At 40.2% G+C, this 25,850-nt stretch overlaps 1 long non-coding RNA gene across 1 annotated transcript in view; it reads right to left on the bottom strand.

Annotated features, from left to right (window-relative positions):
• LOC135024083 (uncharacterized) overlaps positions 1-25,850 on the bottom strand; it is a 67,692-nt gene that overhangs the window by 22,829 nt on the left and 19,013 nt on the right. The gene's annotated exons all lie outside the window — the stretch shown is intronic.

The following is a 25,850-nucleotide window of genomic DNA, read 5'->3' as shown; positions in this document are numbered from 1 at the left end:
CCTGACCGGGGTTCCCTGAGGGAGTGGGGACCCCTTAAATCAAGGGTCCCCCCTCCAGGCATCCAAGGGCCAGGAGTGAAGCCCAAGGCTGTCTCCTCCATCCCTGGGCAGTGAATGGGTGGCTGATAGCCTTTTCCAGTGAAAACAAAAATATTGTCTGCTGTTTTAGAACTGCAAGTCCCAGCAAGCCTCCCCCACTTGCTGGTACTTGGAGAACCACAAGTACCAGCATGCGGATAAATAAAGGGCCTGCTGGTACCTGTAGTTTTACAACAAAAGAAATACCCAAATAAAAACAAGATACATACACTGTGAAAGTAAAAATGTATTTAAACAAACACACACACTCATACATACTTACCTACATCCCACGCTGCCCAATCATGTCCCATTCTCCAGTAGAATCCAATATGGGTACTTGTGAAAAAAATAAAAATATCTATTATCCAGTGAAGTTTGGTCCTCTTCGTTCCAGTAGGCAATCCAGGGTTAATAAAATAATAAACCGAAAATCCGCTCCAAACTAACTAAAGGGGATCCATGTTTACACATGGAACCCCTTTCCCTGAATGCCAGGACCCCCCGTGACTCCTGTCACTAGAAGTCTCAACAGCCAATCAGGGAGTGTCACATCATAGCGCTCTCCTGATTGGCTGTGTGCTGCTGGCCTGTCAATCAGGCGGAGCGCTCCGGCTAGAATAGAGTTTAGCACAGCTCCATTCTAGTCTGTGATGGGAACTTAACCGCGAGGTTAAGTGGGGTCACCCACAAGAGTGCGGGTGATTGAAAGTAGACCCTGTTTGCAGGTAACTGCAGGTTGAACATGAGATGCAACTGTAGCATACTGTTTTTTTAAGAGATTCATGAAGCAACTTCAACTGATGCTGTTATGTCCGTTTTAACCAGTAAGTCCTTTAATTTACGTCCTCTTTTGTAACTCATAAGTGATTTTGTATTCTTCAAGGTAGGATGATCCTTATCCATGTATATTATTGGCCATAAGGATCTTACTGATGTAGAAATCATATTACTGGCCGTGATGTACTCACTTACATACGGTATGTATTCATTAATTGCTTTTTTTGGTTTTGACTAAATCATTGTTGATCTAGATAGTGACAATACTTGGGCTTAAGCAGTAGGAATATGACAAGCGGCAGAGATCACCATGGTTACAGGGATCGCAGAATACGCCGGTCACCGTGGAGATGTTCCCAGTAGGCAATGCAACACCCAGTGTGCTCTGCGGCACTGTGGTACCATGCGATGATGTCATTGATTAGCGACAGCCAGACAGCACTAGGAGGCGGGGGAACACAGCATAAAAGGTATGTATTTTCACTTTTTTTATTGTTCTGTCAATCCTTAATGAAAAGGCCATTGGGGCCTTGAAATGTCAGTAAACAAGGAATAAAATTCACTGTATTATGGGGGTCATTCCGAGTTGATTGCATGTAGCAACTTTCTGCTTCCCATGCGATCAACTAGACGCCGCCTATTGGGGAGGATTTCTTTACATAGCAAGGCTGCGAACGCTTGTGCAGCCGAGCTATGCAAAAACATTTTGTGCAGTTTCTGAGTAGCTCTGGAGTTACTTACCCACTGCAATGTCTTCACCCTGTCAGGTCCCGGAATTGACGTCAGACACCCGCCCTGTAAACGCCTGGATAGGCCTACGTTCACTGTACCACTCACAGAAAATGATCAGTTGACGCCCGGGAACACTTTCTTCCTGACAATCTTCTTGTGATCGCGGTAGCGATCACTTTCTTTATTCTTCTTGTTGTTGCCCAGCGAAGGTCATCGTTGGGCAATGACGCCTGCGCATTGCAGCCGCCACACATGCGCAGAACCGACCCGTTTACACCGCTGCAAAAAACAGCAGCATGCGAAGGGGTCGGAATGACCCCTTAGACCTTGACGAGTGCCACCTCATCCATCTATGTGGATACGTATGTGCATATGCTGTAATTAGAAGGGCACCCCTGAAGCTGTAATACACCGTCTGAACCGTGATTGCCATTCTCTACTGTGATATATATATACACAGTGAGGCAAAAAAGTATTTGGACAGCCACCGATTGTGCAAGTTGACCCACTTAAAAAGATGTGAGAGGGCTGTAATTTCCGTCATAGGTACACTTCAACTGTGAGAGACAATCTGGAAAAAAACTAGGAAATCACATTGTATGATTTGTAAACAATTTATAGATATTGGCACATGAAACAAGTACACTTAAAGCAACCAAATCTGGTATTGCTTAGAAAAGTGCTTTTTTGAGGTGTAGTTTTAAGCACCTCTGTTTTTACAAGCATATCCCTTAACTTCCTTCCACGGGAATAGCAGGACATTAATTCGTACTGATCCAAATTCAATTTGGAATCAGACTTAACAATGGGCCATACATTTTTAGCAGTACTGTTCACTAAGGGTGTGTACACACGGTGAGATTCTTGCTATGTTCAATTTTTACTTGCGATTTCCCTTGAACTCCCCGGAGCCCAGATAGGACAGATTTTGACTAACGTATCTTGAGATATGGACTATGTGTGCTTTCGATTTTGGCTTATGTGAGATTTTGGCTTATGTGAGATGTCATTGACATGTGAGATGAACTAGATAGTACACCGATCTAGCAAGGATTGACTTGCCTGCACAGTTTATCTTTTCTTGCGATGCCGACCTGGCGGGGCCGCGCATCGGGATCGCAAGGTGACTTTCACCTTGCGATTTGCACTAACTTTTCTTGCGATTTTGACTATATAGTCATAATCTCAAGAAAAAATCTCACCGTGTGTACACACCTTAAGGATGAATGTGTATTACCTTTATTCACCCAAGTCAACCTCTTTCCTGCCTTGGAATCCATCATTCAATAATGTAATTCTATCAATAGATAGCACCTTGTTCTTACTTTGCTCCAGCATTTGTCTATTGTAGCCTCTAGACAAAAGTTTCTCTATCAAAGAGTTAATTTGTTGCTCGGCTACTTGCTTCTGGCTATTGATACAATGGAACCTTATCATCTGGGAGTAGGGCAACCCCCTGATGAGTGATTTAGGATGACAACTCTGTGCTTTTAGTAATGTGTTTCTACCTGACATTTATTGTAAACACTAGTATGTAGCTTCTGGTTATTAACTGTTACATTAACATTGAGAAAATTCATGGATGATTGACTGTAATTAAAGGTGAATTTTATGGGATTATCAGACACATTATGTAACTCTAGTGTTTTTACTAAGATCTCAATGTCACCCTGCCAAATTAATAACAGATCATCAATAAAACAACTAAGCAATCAGTTGTGAGACACAATAAATTCATCAGAAAAAAATAGTTGTTGTTCAATCATGAACATTACTATATTTGCATATACCGGAGCAATGGAGCTGCCCATCACACACCTCTTTATCTGAATTTAAAAAAATCACCATTATACATGAAAAAATTATTATCCAGAATTAACGCAAACATAAAAATAATGACATCTATTTCAATGTGTTTGAATCATTTTTGAACAATCAGCTTGAGTGCCACACCTACCTGTGTAATATATATATATATATATATATATATATAAATATATATATATATACTGCTCAAAAAAATAAAGGGAACACTTAAACAACACAATGTAACTCCAAGTCAATCACACTTCTGTGAAATCAAACTGTCCACTTAGGAAGCAACACTGATTGACAATCAATTTCACATGCTGTTGTGCAAATGGAATAGACAACAGGTGGAAATTATAGGTAATTAGCAAGACACCCCCCAATAAAGGAGTGGTTCTGCAGGTAGTGACCACAGACCACTTCTCAGCTCCTATGCTTTTTGGCTGATGTTTTGCTTACTTTTGAAAGATGGCGGTGCTTTCACTCTAGTGGTAGCATGAGACGGAGTCTACAACCCACACAAGTGGCTCAGGTAGTGCAGCTCATCCAGGATGGCACATCAATGTGAGCTGTGGCAAGAAGGTTTGCTGTTTCTGTCAGCGCAGTGTCCAGAGCATGGAGGCGCTACCAGGAGACAGGCCAGTACATCAGCAAACATGGAGGAGGCCGTAGGAGGGCAACAACCCAGCAGCAGGACCGCTACCTCTGCCTTTGTGCAAGGAGGAACAGGAGGAGCACTGCCAGAGCCCTGCAAAATGACCTCCAGCAAGCCACAAATGTGCATGTGTCTACTCAAACGATCAGAAACAGACTCCATGAGGGTGGTATGAGGGCCCGACATCCACAGGTGGGGGTTGTGCTTACAGCCCAACACCGTGCAGGACGGTTGGCATTTGCCAGAGAACACCAAGGTTGGCAAATTCGCCACTGGCGCCCTGTGCTCTTCACAGATGAAAGCAGGTTCTCACTGAGCACATGTGACAGACGTGACAGAGTCTGGAGACGCCAAGGAGTACGTTCTGCTGCCTGCAACATCCTCCAGCATGACCGGTTTGGCAGTGGGTCAGTAATGGTGTGGGGTGGCATTTCTTTGGGGGGCCGCACAGCCCTCCATGTGCTCACCAGAGGTAGCCTGACTGCAATTAGGTACCTAGATGAGATCCTCAGACCCCTTGTGAGACCATATGCTGGTGCGGTTGGCCCTGGGTTCCTCCTAATGCAAGACAATGCTAGACCTCATGTGGCTGGAGTGTGTCAGCAGTTCCTGCAAGACGAAGGCATTGATTCTATGGACTGGCCCGCCCGTTCCCCAGACCTGTCTCGCTCCATCCACCAACGCCACATTGCACCACAGACTGTCCGGGAGTTGGCGGATGCTTTAGTCCAGGTCTGGGAGGAGATCCCTCAGGAGACCATCCACCACCTCATCAGGAGCATGCCCAGGCGTTGTAGGGAGGTCATACAGACACGTGGAGGCCACACACACTACTGAGCCTCATTTTGACTTGTTTTAAGGACATTACATCAAAGTTGGATCAGCCTGTAGTGTGTTTTTCCACTTTAATTTTGAGTGTGACTCCAAATCCAGACCTCCATGGGTTAATACATTTGATTTCCATTGATAATTTTTGTGTGATTTTGTTGTCAGCACATTCAACTATGTAAAGCACAAAGCATTTAATATGAATATTTTATTCATTGAGATCTAGGATGTGTTATGTTCCCTTTATTTTTTTGAGCAGTGTATATATATATATATATATATATATACAGCAGACATCATATTTCAATTTCAAATTCTGTGAAAGGTTCAAAGCTCTTTGCTCCAGCCTTGCCTTGTGCACCATTGTCTGTGTGTTTGCTGCCACATGTGAACCCATACTGCTTTGCACTTGTAATAGTCATTCCATTGGAAAGTGTCATACTATATAAGGTAATAGTAGATACAATTGATGCCAATGATAGGTCGAAGTATATTAAGCCTCTCAATTTATGTCATGTTACAGCATGAAAGCACTCTTCTTAAAATGTATATGCTATTTTTAAATCAAATAATTAACCCCACTTGTTACATACCACCCTTTGATTTTGACATGTCACATATAAGGAACATGATACAATATAACAATGTCAATACTATTAATATATATAACAAGTAATATACAGTATAATCCTACTAAAGTAACATTTCCATTCAGGACTTGACCACTCTGGCTGTATTGCATAACCTGTCAATATTCCATGCTTAATCCTCCTTTCATTTCTAACTCTCTACATGAAACCCTTGTTTTACAGAAGTAAAGAATGATTCCTGCACAATTGGGGAAAGGGAATCACATACCTCCCAACTTTAGAAGTTATAAATGTAGGGCCTGATACACTGGATGTGAGGCCTCAGATGTAGAAGTGGGGCTTTAGATGTAGAGGTGTGGCCTCACTTCATGACCCCCATTATCATCATTTTGGGGATGTAACCAGTGCTCCCCTGGGCTGGCTCAACTCCACACACTGATAGATGCAATGCAAATATTCAGTGATTACCGGCTACTGGAGGGACAGCAGGACAGCATCAGAATATTGGGGCTGGAATCAGGACAATTGGGAGGTAAGGAATCATGTATAATTATGATTAAATGATGGAATGAAAAAAATATATTAATAATAGTGAGGCTTCTTATAAACTAAAAAACCCACAGGGATTGATTCATTGTTGTAAGTAAAGCAAAGAAGAAAGCAACTGGGCAAAACAATGTTGCACAGCAGGTGAGTCAGATGTAACATGTGCAGAGAGATTTAGTTTTGCATGGGGTATTTTCAAACTGAAATCTAAAATGCAGTGTCAAAATAAAGCTAAGGAAAAGAAAACGGTGCTCTTGGTTTGCAAATTACTCAACTAAACTGAACGACTGCTCTCCAAAAAAATGGGGGCTACCCCATTAATTAGGTAGACAATAAGAAAAATTAATGGGAGCGCTGTTCAGTTCAGCAAATTTTAATACTAAACAATCAATATGGTGAATAAATCACCTGGACATTGTCACAAAACACACAATAAAAAATGAGTCATGTAATACAACTAGGGGAAACAGGTTCTTAATTACACTTAAGGATAACTACTTGTCTCAACTAGTTAAAGAACCAACTAGATTTAGAACCATACTGGATCTAGTAATGACCAATAATGTGGAAATTATATCATTTGCTAAAGTAGGGAAGACCTTGGGAAACAGTGATTATTATATGGTCACTTTCTAAATTAGTTTTCAAAAGCATCACTACAAGGATACAACTAGGACTTTTAACTTTAGGAAAGCAAATTTCAACATACTGAAACACACATTAAGAGACATTGATTGGGAAAATTTGTTTCATGGTAAGAACACTGCCGAAAGGTGGGATGCTTATAAAATGTTGCTCGAAAAGTATATTCAGAAGTTCATTCCCATGGGCAGTAAACACAGGATTCCTAAACTCAAACCAATGTGGCTGAATAAGAAGGTTAAGGAGGTAATGGATAAAAAGAGGTGTACTTTAAAAGCATTTAAATCAGATGGGAAATCGGGATCTTTCAAGCGCTATAAGAAATGTAACATAAATGCAAAAAAGTCATCAGAGCAGCTAAAATAGAAAATGAGAACCAAATCGCTAAAGAGAGTAAAACTAACCCTAAAAAGTTTTTACAGTAAGTATATAAACAGTAAAAGGTTAAAAAAGGAGAATATATGTCATTTGAAAGGGGAATCGGGAGCGTAGACTAATGATGACAAAAAAAGGCAGAAATATTGAACACATATTTTTCTTTCGTTTTTACTAGAAAAGATCCGGGTGAAGTGCACAACAAAAGTAGCGATAATGACCCCTGGTTTAGTATTTGTTTAAGTGAGGAAGTAGTCAGAGAGAAAATAAGCAAAATTAAGATTAATAAATCTCCTCGTCCAGATGAACTTCACCCAAGGGTTCTTATGGAGCTAAACTCAGAACTAGCAAGACCTTTATATTTAATTTTCTATGCTTCAATTACATCAGGCATGGTACCAAAGGACTGGTGCATAGCAGAGGTAGTGCCATTATTTAAAAATAAATATATAACTCATCCAGGCAACTGTAGACTGGTAACTTTTACATCTATCGTGGGTAAAATATTGGAAGGTATATTAAGGGATAGCATACAGGAGTACTTGCAGTCCTCCAAGGTTATTATTAGAAGCCAGCATGGTTTTGTGAAGGATAGGTCATGTCAAACTAACTTAATTAGCTTCTATGAGGATGTAAGTGACAATCTTGACCAGGGAAACACTGAGGATGTGGTCTATTTAGATTTGGCAAAAGCCTTCAATACAGTGCCTCACAGGAGGCTGATTTTCAAATTAAAGACACTTGGCCTTGGAAAAACTATTTGTATGTGGGTAAGTGATTGGCTGGATAACAGGGAACAGAGAGTGTTGGTTAATAGGATGTTCTCCAAATGGGCATCAGTGTTTAGTGGAATACTAAAAGGGTCCGTACTTTGGCCACTATTGTTCAACATATTTATAAATGACCTAGGAATAACAGTCAATTTTTGCTGATAATACTAAACTGTGTAAGGTAATTAAATCTGAAATGGATGTTGAGTCTCTACAGAACAACCTATTTAAACTGGAATTTTGGGCTTCTAAATGGAGAATGAGGTTTAATATACAGTAGAAAAAAGGTAAAGTCATGCTCTTTGGGACTAAAAATAAACATGCAACCTATGAATTAAATGTGGAAAATCTAGGAGAATCAGTAGTTAAAAAATATTTGAGGGTGCTTAATGGTAATAAACTTTGTAGCAGTACACAATGTCAAAATGCAGCAACGAAGGCAGATAAGGTGTTAGGTTGCTTAAAAAGGGCTATTGAAACAAGAGATCAGAGCATAATCTAGCTACTATATAAATCATTGGTACGACCGCACCTGGAATATTGTTTACAGTTCTGGGCACCACACTATAAAAAAAGATATCTAGAAACTTGAAAGAGTGAAAAGGCGAGCTCCAAAATTGGTTAAGTGGTTAGTGGAACTGGAATGTGAGGAAAGACTTACTAGATTGAATATGTTTACACTTGAAAAGAGGCGCCTAAGAGGAGATATTATCAATATTTTCACATATATAAAGGACAACACATGGCGCTATCTAGCGATTTATTTATTAAGAGAACTTTACATAGAACACATGGTCACCCTCCGTGGTTAGAGGAGATAAAATTTCATACCAAGCAAAGGAAAGGGTTATTCACAGAAAGGGCAGAAAAGATTTGGAACTCTCTGTCAGAGAAGGTAGTAATGGTAGATTCAGTAAATACGTTTAAAAATAGATTAGATACATTTCTAGCTGAAAAAGATATCCAGGGATATAGCATTTAAAATAAATATTTTAGTAACAGTACGAATTATAGTTGATAATTAGACTTAAATCATTATTTCAGCTGGGTCATTGTAGTAAACATACCTAAATATAGTATAGTGCAAGAATTATAATACAGGTTAAACTCAATGGGCAATTTGTCTTTTTTCAACCACATTAACTATGTTACTATAGTAGTGTGTTCCGGCTTTATAGATGAATATGGAGATTATTAATAATCGGTTGCAAGTGAAGCACAGCTCAATCATAAAACTCTGGATGGGGTGCTGATATAGTAAATGGCTGCATAGATAAGCCATTTTAAGTATAACTCATTCCCAGATTAATGTATGTACCTTTTTAGTATCAATACAGTGAAAAAAAGAAATGTTTAGTCTAATTTTCATTTATTTTTTTAAATAAATGTAACTTAGAGTAGTACATACCCTTCCATTTAGCCAATGTATTTTTGATTGTTTAACATATAGCTGCCTATCATCTGGAGCCGATCCATCAAATACTCCCACATATATATATTTAATATAAGTATTTTGTCCATCATAATAAAGCCAATTTATAACATTTAAACGAAATGTCAATTCTCCATTTTCATTATAAAATATTTCTTTACCATACATATCTTTATAATGAACTTTCCTTAAATATCTGTGAAGCTTTCCAAAAAAATTAAGACCAAGAGAAAAAGAGAGAAATTTTCTGTATTTGGGTAGGATAATAAACAAGTGTAATCATAACTAGTATAGTAGATTTTACATATGTAATGAAATTACACAGAAGAATAATACAGATACAAGATACAACAATGTTATAAATAAAGAATTTGCATTTCACTTTAAATCCATCAGACCATTAACCTTCTTAAATCAGAAATTGATTTGTGAATTACCAAAATATTTTGGCAAATTTCAAGAATTATAATTATTCATAATGCAGGGAAAATATAAAGGATGTTTGAAGATCTAAATAAACTCTTCTGTCACTCAGGGCCATTTTCCAATTCATTGCAGGCTACTGACGGTATTATTATTTATATATTTACAGTTTCTTAAATTCCATTGCGCTTTACATATTGAAACAACAGTGATAAAACAAAACTGGGTAAATAACACTCAGAGTTACTGTAGGAAGGCCCTGCTCGCAAGTTTACAATCTGTAGGGTGGTAGGCATTGACACATAAGGATAGATGTTATCTATTGCATATTGGTCTACCTGATTGCAAAGATTCTTGGAATGCAGCATGATATAGTCACACAGTAAAATATTGTGCAAGACCACACAAAAAGATAAACTCTGCAACTATTTGTTGCATAATACCACACACACAAGGGATAATTCCTACAAAGAGAATGCATTTTTTTGCAAGAGAAAATTGAATGCACATGTACTGTACCTTAATTTCATATTTTTATGGTCATTCAGAGTCATATACTGTAGGGAAAATTTGTTTAGAATTAAGTCTGTTGAAAATGTTGGTTAGGTCTATGGAACTAATTTCATAATCATTAAGCTGGTCAGAAAAGATGTTCAGTTGACTGCTTAGATGAGTAGTTGGTTAGTATATGGACAACATAACTACAATTGTACTACTTACTACAGATGTGTCCTCATACATCAAGCTTCAATATGCCACACAGCAGGAGATGCCTGATGTAAGTGAGCTTACAGATCACGTGCAACTCTGCTAACATCGTACAACTCTTTTACTGAAAATGCATCTTAGACAACTAGGACACACCAGGAGGTGCTGATTAATTTGATATGTGGCACTTGGGCAATATATCTGTATGAGTCTGTATATGAAGCACCAGCAGAACCAGGTTAGGAAAAGAGCCACACCCACTGCATTGTAGCACTTCACAGATTCAGAGACTCATTCACTTACGGATATGTCTCCTAGTCACATTGTGTAGCATTAAAGAAGCATTTTTGCCAAAACAGATGGCTGATGGTAGCAAAGTCTCACGGGACCGGGCTGTATGAGGACATGTGTGTTTACTGCATGGGCTTTCAGTCTGGCACACAAAAATAGAAGAGTCCAACCAGAACACCAACATTTCTGTATTGCTCTTGTAAAAGTATGTATGTGCAGTACAGTGCAGCAGAAGCAAAAATCTGCTGTCTGAATATTTGCATCACTTTTGCCAAAAATATGATACTTTTCCAAAAACCATGGTATGAGATGGTTTGTTTAATGGAGCACATCATCTCATGCCATTGCATGGGATATATGTCATGCTAAGAGCAAAGTTTACTAGGGACACTTCTGTAAATTGGGGATTCACAGCTTGCAACTGTATAATTGCATTTTAAAATTTCCTAGGAAACACGCCAAAATAAAAATGACCTCAATTAATAGATTATTACAAGTGATGCTAAAAACTAATTGTGAATTGATCTGTATTGGCTACAGAGATTACCATCAGCCAGCATGTGTGGAGAAACTTGTGTAAGAAATGCTACTGTAGCCCCTGATTGATCATCTTCTTGAACATCTTGATGTGTATAGAACATGTAACCTCTGAAGAAGCTCTATCTGCTGAGTGATTGTTCTTGTGACCTGTAACTGACAGTGCTGTTCTTTTAGAATATTTAATTTTAACTAATATAGAAAAGTTCCACCTCAAGCATCCATCTTGTCCTGGCAATCGTGAGCCAACTTGTGTGACTAGTGTGCTGTGCGCCCACTTCTATAGATATTCTTTGAGCGTATGTGTCCTGTAAGTAGTCACAAGTGGGTACAAATAGTTGCTGCCATGATTCCTTTGCATGTGCGAATGGATCATGGAAAGCATGAGCGACGATATCTGTGCATATCATCCAGCTTCAACAAGATGTAACCAAAATTCAAGCACAAATGCTTATATAGTCTACTGTTCTGTCTTGTGCCCAGTATCTTCAAACCAAATCTTTGTTGACAGTAAAAGAAGCCTTGCTGCACAAAAATTAGTCAGGACTACCCAGGAGGTGCTACAGCAGCACTGTCACACATTTGCCAAGTATTAAGCAGTTGCAGCTGTTGGTGTTGCAGCCTGGTGGTAGCAGAGACTAAACGGCTTATAGGTAAACACAGGGGGTTCTGGTTGCCAGAAATCTGCCTCCACTTGGCCAGCAACTCAAATTCAAAATGCAGTTTAAGGGACAGAGTGGTAGCAGCTTCCATTTCCAAGTTCGCTATGTGTGTGTATCTGAGCCCTTAATCAGGGCACTGGACCAGAGAGCAGGGCTGCTATCATAATTTGTGGGGCTGAGAAACTAACCCCAGTCCCCCACCCCACCCAACCCTCCAAAAATAAAAAAATTATATATATATATATATATATATATATATATATATATATATATATACAGCTTAATGACCGGCACTCACACTAATGCCAATACAGCCCTGGTGCTCCACCAGGTGAACAAACAGCGTCATATGCAGCAGGAGAAATTGATGGCACTCACAGGACTCAACTCCAAGGCAGAAAGCAGATCAACATATCGATTTTATTTCAAATCGTCTTCTGCTGCTTTCTTTTTCATACTAAACTGGATCGCTCTTAACCACATAAAAAAAAGCGACAGAAGACCATATCAGATAAATACAGGAACTTCTAAACAATTACAAAAACAATTGAGGCCAAAACTTTCATTCAAACCTTAATGGGCCACTGTATTTAAGTGATGTATTCACTTAGCCTTAAATTGTAAAAGGGTCCTATCCCTATCAACACCCCTCACTCTCTTGGCTACCTGATCAATGATTTTGTAGCCCATGGTGGCTAAACCATGTTTAAATTCATGAAAATGATGTGCCACAGGTTGTTCCTGTGACACGACCTGTCCCTTCACGGCTTTACGTATGTAGGACCTATGCATATTCATGTGCTCTTTAAACTGTCCTGTGGTCTTTCCTATATAGAAAAGCCCACAAGGACAGCGGATAAAATACACCACATGGGTGCTGGAACATGTCAAGACCTGACGGATAGGGGTACATTTGCCTGTGTGGGAATGAGGGAAGGAATCTCCACATTCAAGGAAACTACAGGTGGTGCAACCGATACAGAGGTAGCACCCTGGTTTACGACATAAAAAATTATTTCAGATTTTATTCTGTGTGAAACTTGGCATAACAGAGGTGTTATGGAACACTTTTAGGTCGGGATCTATCGTGACTAAAAGCCACAGCTGTTTCATATATTTCACTGTATCTTGGCTGTGGTTATGGGATTTCTGAACAAAAGGAATCCTTCCAGCTATAGTATTTTTATTTTTTGAGGGTAACAACATTTGATTTCTCGGGATAGATAACACTCTGCTATGTTTTCAACAGTTCACCATAATCATAGCCTCTTGCCACAAATTGTCTGATCATGCTATCTATATCTTTATTTGTGGTATCAATGTTATCTGATATACGGTGCACCCTTAAAATCTGTGAAAATGGGAGACCATTTTTGGTGGTTATTCGATGATGACTAAAATAATGTAGAATATTTTTCTCATCAGTCGTTTTTTTTTAGCAAAGAGGTATGTAGAGCATCATTGTCAATGGAAATTGATACACCAATGTAATTTACGTGAAAAGTGCATTATTACAAGATCATCCAGTGGTCCCTGTGCTATATACCTTACCAAAAATTCATAAGGATGCAGTAAGGCCACCTGGTCATTCAATTATTGCTGCCAGAGATTCTCTATACTATAAAGTATCGAAAATTCCTTGACACATTCTTTCAGCCAGTAATTCAAGCACAAGACTCTTATTTAAAAGACACCACCACCTTGTTGCAGAAACTCAAGTCATTGCCTGATCCCCTCCCACCATGCTTTTTGTGTACTTTAGATGTTGTTAATTTGTACACCAACATATCACTTGATGGTGGATTGCAGGTGGCCAATAGGCTACTTTCGCATAGCTCAGAATACAGTGGTCCAGACATTACCTTCTTTGTTCGGTTGCTTGAATTGACGTTGAAAAGAAATTATTATTTCTTATTTGACAATCATTGGTATATTCAATTACAGGGCTGTGCGATGGGTAATGTGTGGCCCCAGAATTTGCTAACTGCTTCATATTTGATGTGGAATATGATATCTTTCTTTCAGATCGCAGTAAGATTTTACTTTTTTTAAGGTACATAGATGACCTTTTGATAATATTGTCAGGTGAGGAGATTGAGTTTCATGAGCTTATGGTGTAAGCGAACAACATGAATGAACATATTAAGTTTACATATACCATCAGTATTAAACTAGGAAATTATCTTGATGTATCAATTTCCATTGACCATGATGGTCTACATACCTCTTTGTTTAAAAAACCTACTGATAGGAACAATGTTCTACATTATTCTAGTCAATATCCAGTAACTACAAAAAAGGTCTCCCCTGTTCAGTGTGCACCGTATATCAGATAACATTGATACCACCAATAAAGATATATATAACATAATCAGACAATTTGTGGCAAGAGGCTATGATTATGGTGAACTGTTGTTGCCGCTGGATTAATAAAATTTGTTATGTATCTGTTTGTGTGTATTTTGCTTCTGATCCTGATGACTATTTGAAATAAAAGCGAAACAATCTGCTATCTGCCTTGGAGTTGAGTCCCGTGAGTGCTGCCTGTTTCTCCTGCTGTATGTGATGGTGTTTGTTCACCTGGGGGAGCACGAGGGCTGTATTGGCATTAGTGAGATAGCCAGCCATTAAGCTGCATATATATATATACAGGTTGATATCTTATCCAAAATGCTTGGGACCAGAAATATTTTGGATATCGGATTTTTCTGTATTTTGGAATAATTGCATACTACAATGAGATACAGTATCATAGCGATGGAACCCAAGTCTAAGCTCAGAATGCATTTATGATTCATATACACCTTATACACACAGCCTGAAGGTAATTTTACCCAATATTTTGAATAACTTTGTGCATTAAACAAAGTTTGTGTACATTCACACAATTCATTTATGTTTCATATACACCTTATATACACAGCCTGAAGGTCATGTAATACAATATTATTAATAACTTTGTGTATTAAACAAAGTTTGTGTACATTGAGCCATCAGAAAACAAAGGTTTCACTATCTCACTCACACTCAAAAAATTCCGTATTTCGGAATATTCCGTATTTCGGAATATTTGGATATGGGATACTCAACCTGTATATATATATATATATATATATATATATATATATATGCAAAAGGTTGATGGTGGTAAATGGCGCTAAACCCTTCTTAAAAACGACCTCTCCTTTTCTCTATGGTCAGTTTCTTATATCTAAAATACACTCCCCCAATGTTATATTTCGTGGGGTGGCAGCCCTTTTCTCCAGTGGTTAGCTGTTCAAGCCCACCAATGGTAAATCTGGAAAACAAAAGGTGAGAATAGGCGCCTCCTAGTGTAATATTATATATATAATGTGACCATCACCCTTGATATCACCCTGTAGAGTGGAACTGTACCGTGTATGGTGGAATTCCAACCACCTTTAAAATAGCATAAGGTCACAATCTGAGCGACGTCACCAATGATATCCTGTTAGTATTCCTCCATCTTGTCACATATAATGAATTAAAAACAGCTTATCTGTATTTTAAGTCGTCCATACGTGTGAACACTCGACGCGTTTCGTCCTACGCCAACAGCCTGGACTTCCTCACACTCCTGAGGAAGTCCAGGCTGTTGGCGTAGGACGAAACGCGTCGAGTGTTCACACGTATGGACGACTTAAAATACAGATAAGCTGTTTTTAATTCATTATATGTGACAAGATGGAGGAATACTAACAGGATATCATTGGTGACGTCGCTCAGATTGTGACCTTATGCTATTTTAAAGGTGGTTGGAATTCCACCATACACGGTACAGTTCCACTCTACAGGGTGATATCAAGGGTGATGGTCACATTATATATATAATATTACACTAGGAGGCGCCTATTCTCACCTTTTGTTTTCCATATATATATATATATATATATATATATTATTAATAAAATAAAATTCCTGTCCGCATACAGAGTAACACCATATTATGCCCCTTTCACCATATAAAGTCCCTAAAGTAATGCCCCTGACACCATATTATGCCCTTAAATTAATTCCTCTGTGACCATATTATACAGTACCCCACACGGTAATTCCCCTGACACCATGTTATGCCCCTGTCACCATATGATGCCCACCCATAGTAATTCCTCTGACACCATATCATGCCCCCACATTAATGCCCTTGTCATCGCAGTATGACCTACTGAGTAATTATGACAGTACCTGCTTGTTGTCAGGGGTTCTGCTCATTGTCAGGGGTTCTGCTCCTTGTCAGGGTATTCCCCTCCTTCTCCAGCCACCGCTGCTGCTGCTGGTCTGCCGTCAAAATCTAAACTATTAAAAATGTCCCTCCCAAAATGACCACCACCTCAGAGGAGACAAATATTAAAGATACTAGAGGTGCCTCCTCTAGTATATTTAAAAATTGTCTCCTCTAATGCAGCAGCCATCCTGGAAGGTTAATTTTCAATAGAGAAATGAAGATGGCGGTGGATGTATGAGGATGGACGGTGGCATGAGCAACCCTGGCCCTCTCTTCTCTTTCACAGTGGATGGGCCTGGGGAAGCTGTGCCCTCAGCACCCCCCTAATGGTATCCCTGCCAGAGAGTAGCTGCCAGGAATAAGAGACAGTCACCTTACCATGAGAAGGGAGAATATGTGCATACAAAAGACCAGTGTGTGTGTGTGTGTGTGTGTGTGTATATATATATATATATATATATATATATATATATACACACAGAGGAAAAACCACAGCACTTACCACACCTGAAGCGGGGCACAGCTATGCACTTACCACTCACAGGGTGGGGTGCATGTAACACTGCACTCTCCACCACAGAAGCGGGGTACACAGCTGTACTTACCACTCACAGGGCGGGGTGCATGTAGCCCATGACCACATCGCTCTAATAAATACAAACAGAGAACCCAGCACTCACCAAAGTAAACTCACTTTTCCTCAACAATTCAATAAATAAATGATGGAGGTTTAGTTGGTGGATTGGCCAATGCACGGAAGCCTGCATACCGATTTTCAAGGTACCCCACCTTCATGCAGGTCCTACACTATCACAGAGTCTTAAAACCTGACTACTTCACTGCTGCATCATCTGCCTGCTAGCTGTGAAGTAGTCAGGTTTTAAGACTCTGTGATAGTGTAGGACCTGCATGAAGGTGGGGTACCTTGAAAATCGGTATGCAGGCTTCCGTGCATTGGCCAATCCACCAACTAAACCCCCATCATTTATTTATTGAATTGTTGAGGATAAGTGAGTTTACTTTGGTGAGTGCTGGGTTCTCTGTTTGTGTATATATATATATATATATATATATATATAAAGCAACAAAAGAGCCGGCACTCCCCTTGCTGGTGTATCATCTGCTCCGGTGCCCTCCATGAGATGAAAACATCCAAATATAATAAAGAACGTCTGGCGGCACTCAGGAGACTTTTCAAATGATGAATTTAATAGAGCAACATCCAATGTTACTCTATTAAATTCATCATTTGAAAAGTCTCCTGAGTGCCGCCAGACGTTCTTCATTATATATATATATATATATATATATATATCTATACATGTTCAAGGTCTGTATTAGGTTCTTCTACTGCTCCACCAGACTATGGATTGCATTTGGAAACCCGTCTCTAGAAATCCTGCGATAGCCTGGCAGTAGGAGAAATAAGTAACATGCAGATACCAATGATAAGAATAATTCCCTATACAGTAAACCACTGCGCACAATACATGTGTAGGAGGAGTAAGCCCATCTGATAATACACTTCTCTTATGGTAATTGACCATAATATAAAGTTTGGTGATAACAATAAACAATTTGTACTTACTTTGAATTCTTTCATTTCAACTTTTTTCCTTGCTCCATTATTGCTTAAAAATAAATACATATCATACAAAGCTTGAGCCATAGTAAAGACAGCAATATACACATGGTAGGGAAGTGCATCCATAGAATAATTAGTATAACTTTTAAGACTCAACTCCCGAGAGCAGCTTTGAGGGATTACTTTAGTTATGTTTGGAAGAATTGCATTTTTTAATTCATTTCTAGACCTGCAACGAAATTCAGTTATCCAGATATCATCTATTAATGGGTCATGTGAATTGTTTGGGGGATTAATATCATCTAGAAATTCCTGCGCTCCAGGGATGTTACATGGAGGAAGCATAAACACAAGAGTGCAGTTAATATGTGCTCCCCACTTCTTGGGTCGTGCGAGCTCTGGGACAAATGACCATGAAGCTGGAAAAATAATTGTCTTATTAGCAATTAAATGTGCCAGTCTACGGATAAAAGTTACAGAGTATAAGGTATTTGTGCCACAAATAATTATAATCTCAGTAGAAGAATTCTTAATAATATTCCTATAATATGAATATTCCTTTTCAGCAATACATTTTATTTTGAATTCAATACAAATTCCATGAGTAAGTAACTGTCTGCTCAGTTGTTGGAGCTCCCTCTCTCCAGTTTCACCAGGTGATGTAATTATCCCAACCCAGTTCCATCCAAAGAGTTTCAATAACTTTACAATTGCCAAAAATTGTATCTGGTCATTCTGAATTGTGCGAAAGAAGTGTGGGTATATCATTCTATCACTCAGCACAGGGTCACTTGCTCCATAACTGATCTATAATTGACATTAATATATAGTTAGATCAGAAAATCTTCTAATAAAACATTTTCTTTTCAAAACATGCATTAAATAACTGCACCATTGCTTATTCAAGAGGGAATATTTATCTTGCATCTTATTTACAAGATCTATGTCCTCAAGTGTTGTCTGCCAATAAATATATTACAAGTACTGTAGAGATGAGCGGGTTCGGTTTCTTGGAAACAGAACCCACCCGAACATACCGATTCCAAGGAGATCAAAGTCCCAGCTTGGATCTCCATGCCAATTTTAGAATACAAAACTAGGCTCAGTGTCGGATTCTCGCGAGACTTGTTATCTATAAAAGTTGCTGCGGCCGGGACTCGGTGCCATTTATGTCTAGTGCATGATACCGTTAGCTGCGATATACTCTGCTGTAGGGGCTGTGTATAAGAGGCATGCTTACTGTGCTGTGTCCGGCTCCAGACTCACAAGCCATAGCTGTGCACTTATTACTAGGGCATACTGTACTACTATTACTGGGGCATACTGTACTTCTGTGCTGTGTCCAACTCCAGACTCGCCAGCCATACCTATTAGCTGTGCACTTATTACTGGGGCATACAATACTACTATTACCGGGGCATACTGTACGTCTGTGCTGTGTCCAACTCCAGACTCACAAGCCATAGCTATTAGCTGTGCAGTTATTACTTATGCAAACTGTACTACTGTGCTCTGTCTGACTTCAGATTCGCAAGCCATAGCTGTGCATTTATTACTGGGGCATACTATACTACTATTACTGAGGCATACTGTTGTACTGTGCAGTGTCCAACTCCAGACTCGCCAGCCATACCTATTAGCTGTGCACTTATTACCTGGGCATACAATACTGCTATTACCGGGGCATACTGTACTTCTGTGCTGTGTCCAACTCCAGACTCACAAGCCATAGCTATTAGCTGTGCACTTATAACCGGGGCATACTGTACTACTATGCTGTGTCCAACATCAGACTCGCAAGCCATAGCTGGGCACTTATTACTGGGGCATACTATACTACTATTACTGGGGAATACTGTATTACTGTGCTGTGTCTGACTGCAGACTTACAAGGGACTGTGTATGTACTGTTTAGTAATCACTGTATATAGGAGGAACGAGCCTATATACTGTGCTGTGCCTCTGCTGTAAATTGTATTGTTTGGTGCACTTTGTTCATGTGAATCTATAAGCCCTGTGATCCCACACAGTTTGATCAGGGCTGCAAGTTCAAAAGCAGAAAAAATGTAAATTAAATGTATACTTCTTTTGTTTTGTTTGCACTGTTTGGTGCGCATTACCCTAATGCATTTGGGCCTAATTCAGACCTGATCTATGCTGCAAATTTGTTAGCAGTTGGGAAAAACCATGGGGGTGATTCAGACCTGATAGCACTCAGGCTTTTTTTGCAGTGCTGCGATCAGGTAGTTGCTGCCTACAGGGGGAGGGGGTAATCGCTGTGCAGGGGTGCGATTGCTTGTGCAGAGAGCTGCGCAAACAAAAGTTTGTGCAGTCTCTGCACAGCTCAGGACTTACTCAGAATCTACTGAAGCAAAAAGCGCTGTCTCAATCTGTTATTAGTTGACTTACTCAGCCGCTGCGATGATCCGGACAGGAGCTGATGTCAGGAATCCTTCCTCCAAACGGCTAGGCACGCCTGCATTTTTCCAGACACTCCGTAGAAACGGTCAGTTGACATCCACAAATGGCCTCTTCCTGTCAATCATCTTGTGATCGCCGGTGCGATCGCTTTCTTAGTTAATGCCATCACTGTCCAGCGATCCCTGTCGCCGACGGCTGACGCGCCTGTGCATTGCGGAGCATACGCATGCACAGTTCAGACCCGATCGCACTGCTGTCTCCTGTTCAGCAGGCTCCTGCCAGGTCTAATCAACGGAAACCCACTAAGTAGCATTGCAGACATTCCATCCTTACTGAATTAGACCCTAAGTCTGATGGGCTCAGGTATTGCATTTTATTATATTACCAAGACCTAAGGACATTCTACATGGACTAAAGAGGAAACTAAAGAAAGGTGAGTATGAATTAATTTTTTATATACAGCCAAGAAAAGGGGATGCTACTGGACAAGAGGGCCAAACAGAAAAAGGGAGTAAAGGTAAGTATTTACTGTTTGTGAGTGTAATAAATACTACAACAGATGGTGTGCGAGTTCTGTTTTTATTTTAATATTTATTTTACATGAGGACATCAAGTACCAGTGAGCCCATGGGCATGATGATACTGCTGGTGCCAACATGCCGAGGCCACATTTCAGGGACCTGTAATCCATCTTGGGGTCTGCTTGGTTGGGATGATACCCTTTTATTGGGGGTCCACACTTCCTAAGGAATCCTTGGCCTGGCCTGACTAGTAGAATGGGTTAATGCTCTGGCAGTGGGACCCCATGAATCATGTCTTCTGGCTGTGACATTAGCCCCCCTATCACTCACACACACACACACACACACACACACACACACACACACACACACACACACACACACACACACACACACACACACTAGTAAGAGCCCAGTGCTGGTTGCAGGAAATAAGGGATAACCCTACACATTTTGTTCCCCATATTTCCTCAGTCAGGACCGGCTCAAGAATCCTGTGATGGTTCACTGAAATATGGGGTATCCCCATGACCCCCCCCCCCCCCCGCATTACCTGAACCAGGACCAGCTCAAAAGCCTGATGCTGGTTATGCTTTAATATTGACCCTACACCATTTTTTCCCCTTGTTTTTAACACTGACACACACACAGAGAAGTCTGCACATATCTTAACGTTATGAGAATCTTTAGGAACATTTCTGAAGAATATTAATTAACTTACCTGTGAATACCGATATACATTCAATAGACATGCCATTGTAATGGTGGTGTGAGAATTGAGATCTCCAATAAATCCAGCTACTTTACCATGTTCCATACACCTGTAATTAGGAACTATATTGTTGTGTCCAGACAATATCTGTAAAACATCCTCCACAGCTTTATTCTGCATTCCACAGGAATCATACAGATGGTAACCCAGAGTAATATTGGGCAGGATGTCTGGGTTCCTGTTAATCTGATTAATTGCAAAAATAAAAGCTCGTACATGTCTGTATTCTCTTCGATGAGCGCTGTTTAATAAAACATGCATTTTTGTAAATTATTTTGAAAAGGTTCAATATTTATTTTTCAAATTTTTCAAATTTCATTTAATTAAACAGAACATTTTACATATAAATGATACAATAACAGAAAAATCAGATCTTGGACTAGAAGGTTACCACTCCTCCTACATACTGTAGGTTTGCAACAGCACATGGAGTCAGACAGACCTCGGCCCATTACACCACATACAGTACAAATTCTTTAAAAAAAAAGTCTAGGTATCCAGTCTGGATGTCTTGGCTTGATTTCATGAATATATATATAACACATGGGATCCCCCAGTATTTACAACTTAACTGACCAAAAGGAGCAAGAAGGTTGCGTATGATCACTAGCAAGAGCTGCCACAGGCTCAAAAGCTGCAACAATTTCCAATTTTTTTTAGTCACTGGTTACCCCTAAATAACCTCTGTGAGGGAGAGGCCATACAGCGTTTTTTGTTCTAATCACAACAAGATGACGCTGTAGGACAAGCTGAAATATTATTTAGAACCAACCACAAAACAGTCCATTTTTATGAGGCCTGCACAAGATGCTACTGTATGTGCTCTTTTCAAATAGAGGCCTCAAGGGTTGTGTGCATTATCAAGATAAAATTATCATGACATTTTCTAAGATATTGGTTGACAAAAAGAGATGACTATGGAACTGATTCAGTAAGGATTGCAAATCCTGCTAAGTAGCAGAAAATGCAATCCTTTGGATCGCATGCTGGGGGGAAGCCCATCGCAGAGCATGGCCGCCCAGCATGCTATCAGCTCCCACCCCCATTGACCATGCTGACATCCCAGCGTGATTGCAAAAAATGCGGTAGCCTCCTGCTGGCACAGCCTGGCTGCACCCGCAGCAGGCCCACTGCCATTTTTCTGATCACAGCGACCACGTGTGACATCACGCAGATGCCCTATTATGCTCAACGTTTGACTGGCGCTGCCCCCGTCTTTCCATTGCCATCCCCCAACACTCCATCTCTGCCTTGGAAGTGGAGCGTTGCCGCACCCCCCACCCCCACCCCCACCCAATGAACTCCTCTGCTGCCTGATTGACAGGCAGAGGCGATCATGCACCTGCATCTTCTCCGTAGTTTTTGCGGCTGGATCACATATTGCGATCCAACCTGATTTAGCCCCTATGTTCTGTAATCTGCTTCAGCAGCCAGGTATTACAGTAGCATAAGTTCAAAGATATTTGCTGCACTTTCCCTGTTTCCCATTGCAATAGTGATGGCGTTAATAATTGTAGTCTATCGGCTACATTTTGCACAATTTTCCAGGAGAGAGATTGTCTGGATCCCTTCCCGGTAACAGTCACTGGTGTATGGGCTGTCTAATGACCACGCATGTGCAGTAGGTCAGCGGCATAAAGTAAAGTGATGCCTGATGCGATCACTTTAGTTTACAGATTGTTGGGATGCTCTCCTGTTGGATCATTAATCCCTGGATGTGATTTTTATTACATCATGGCAGAAATTATTTTTTATTGCCCAAATTGTAGCAATAAGAGAATCTATTTATCAAGTCTAAACCTCAATAAAAAGTAGATGGGCCCTGTAACACTGTATTTTTCTTCTAATGCATTATTATCTGCATAACACATAGGGGGTAATTCTGAGTTGATCACAGCAGGAACTTTGTTAGCAGTTGGGCAAAACCATGTGCACTGCAGGGGAGGCAGATATAACATGTGCAGAGAGAGATAGATTTGGGTGGGGTGTATTTAAACTTAAATCTAAATTGCAGTATAAAAATAAAGCAGTCAGTATTTACCCTGCACAGAAACAATATAACCCACCCATATCTAACTCTCTCTGCACATGTTATATCTGCCTCCTCTGCAGTGCACATGGGTGGTCATTCCGAGTTGTTCGCTCTGTAATTTTCTTCGCATCGCAGAGATTTTCCGCTAATTGCGCATGCGCAATGTTCGCACTGCGACTGCGCCAAGTAAATTTGCTATGCAGTTAGGAATTTTACTCACGCCATTACGAGGTTTTTTCTTCGTTCTGGTGATCGTAATGTGATTGACAGGAAGTGGGTGTTTCTGGGCGGAAACAGGCCGTTTTATGGGAGTGTGTGAAAAAACGCTGCCGTTTCTGGGAAAAACGCGGGAGTGGCTGGAGAAACGGGGGGAGTGTCTGGGCGAACGCTGGGTGTGTTTGTGACGTCAAACCAGGAACGAAACTGACTGAACTGATCGCAGTTGCCGAGTAAGTGTGGAGCTACTCAGAAACTGCTAAGAAGTGTCTATTCGCAATTCTGCTAATCTTTCGTTAGCAATTTTACTATGCTAAGAAAGATTCACTCCCAGTAGGCAGCGGCTTAGCGTGTGCAAAGCTGCTAAAAGCAGCTTGCGAGCGAACAACTCGGAATGAGGGCCCTGGTTTTGCCCAACTGCTAACAAATGTCCTGCTGCGATCAACTCAGAATTATCCCCTCTATGCTGTTTTTTACATACAGTAAATGTGTGTGTATAGATAGATAGACAGACAGACAGATAAAAAGGAGATAGACAGATAAAAAGGAAGATAGAGATATCGATATAAAGATCGAGATTCATCAACAGACGGAGATAGATAGATAAATAGATAGATAGATAGATAGATAGATAGATAGATAGATAGATAGATAGATAGATAGATAGATAGATAGATAGATAGAACTGTCATCAGGTTCAGTAGGTGGTGTGGCGGGGCAGCATTCACTGATGAAGTGGTGCCAAAAGGAAATTATATCTGATCCCTACAACCAAAAATGTTGTGACGCCCCTGGGTGTACAGTATGTACTGTAAGTGATAGATAAAATGTATATTTTCAGCATATTACTTACAATGCACAAAGCAGGTCCTGGATTCCAAATGTACGTTGAATTTTTACCATAAGGCCATTAACAGTGAAAATTCCACCTAAAATGAAATCTCCTTCTTGGAAATATTTATATTCAAATCTATATTTATTGCTTGGAGTAAGATGACATCCAGGAGGAGGTGGGTTCCGTGTCTCAGATCTGCAGAGTGCAGTGCTCAGGACGCACACCCAAATCATTTGGTGTAAAATATTAAACACAATTTCAAATGGTTGAAAACAATGATTGACTTTGTCCTCATCTTTACGTCTCATCTCTGAAAGATGCATAATTCTATTCAAATATGTAAGACACAGGTAAGGCACAGTGAGAAAGTAAGCGGTAAATGTACATTGTGACCTCATTTACCGTGAATTTTTTTTTTTTACATGAAATACAGTATCCTTTGCACAAATTTTGCTAAACTGTGCATGTGCAATTATTTTATTTGTAGTTAGAATCAAACATATCTATCAATTTCTGCCTATTCCATTGGTTACCAAACCTAGGCACCCTGGGGTTCCGTGGGGCTCTTGCAGGGGCAGTGCTGCCAAGAGGTCTGCCAGGTCCTGGTAAGATTTTGGGGGCGTGACCTAATAATGTGAGGAGTGTCCATGCCCCCTTAGGGAAAAATGAAAAAAGTTTTTGTTGAGCCAAGCAAGGGGACTTCTTGATCCCCCAACCAATGGCAATTCAAAGAGAGTGCATAATCAGTGTGATTGCTCCCCCCTACCTGCAAAGGAACAGACAGTGGCACAGCAGCAGCCTCTCCCTCACTACAGCACAGCACACTGCAGCATGCTGCCAAGATGAGAGCTTCTGCTGCTGCTGCCCGGTAAGAAAGGAGGGGGGGAGTGCAGAGGACCTGAGCCCATGCAGGCCCCTCCATAAGTCCTGGGTAATTAGCACCTGCTCCCACCTCTTGGCTGCACTGTGCAGGGGTGCTTTGGGTTGGTTGTTCAGAACCGAGTCAACTTATTTTTGGTCAAAGTGATAGTCAAAACCAATGCTGGTGGCTGCGCAGAAGCACAACTGCACACCACCACATAACTGACCCTAACGATAACAGTCACAAATTACTTAATTTATTATTTTTCTCCCAAATTTATCAGATATTAATTTTTGACCTAGCAGTGTAATAAAAAAAGTGCTAATAGGGAGCTGTCATTCACGTTTGTAACCACTGGCCTATTCATTGCTATCTTATTGTTAGGTCTCCATCCTTACATATATCTGGACATATCATTGCCAGCTAATAAACTGATATATCCCCCTACTAGCCGAACAATAAAAAACATATTAATATTCAAGTAATAGGCAAATTTCACATG

The sequence above is a fragment of the Pseudophryne corroboree genome, chromosome 1, assembly GCF_028390025.1.
Source record: "Pseudophryne corroboree isolate aPseCor3 chromosome 1, aPseCor3.hap2, whole genome shotgun sequence".
In the NCBI taxonomy this organism is placed as follows: Eukaryota; Metazoa; Chordata; class Amphibia; order Anura; family Myobatrachidae; genus Pseudophryne; species Pseudophryne corroboree.
The sequence above is the reverse complement of the archived record's forward strand: the minus strand, read 5'-3'. Positions and strand labels throughout refer to the sequence as shown.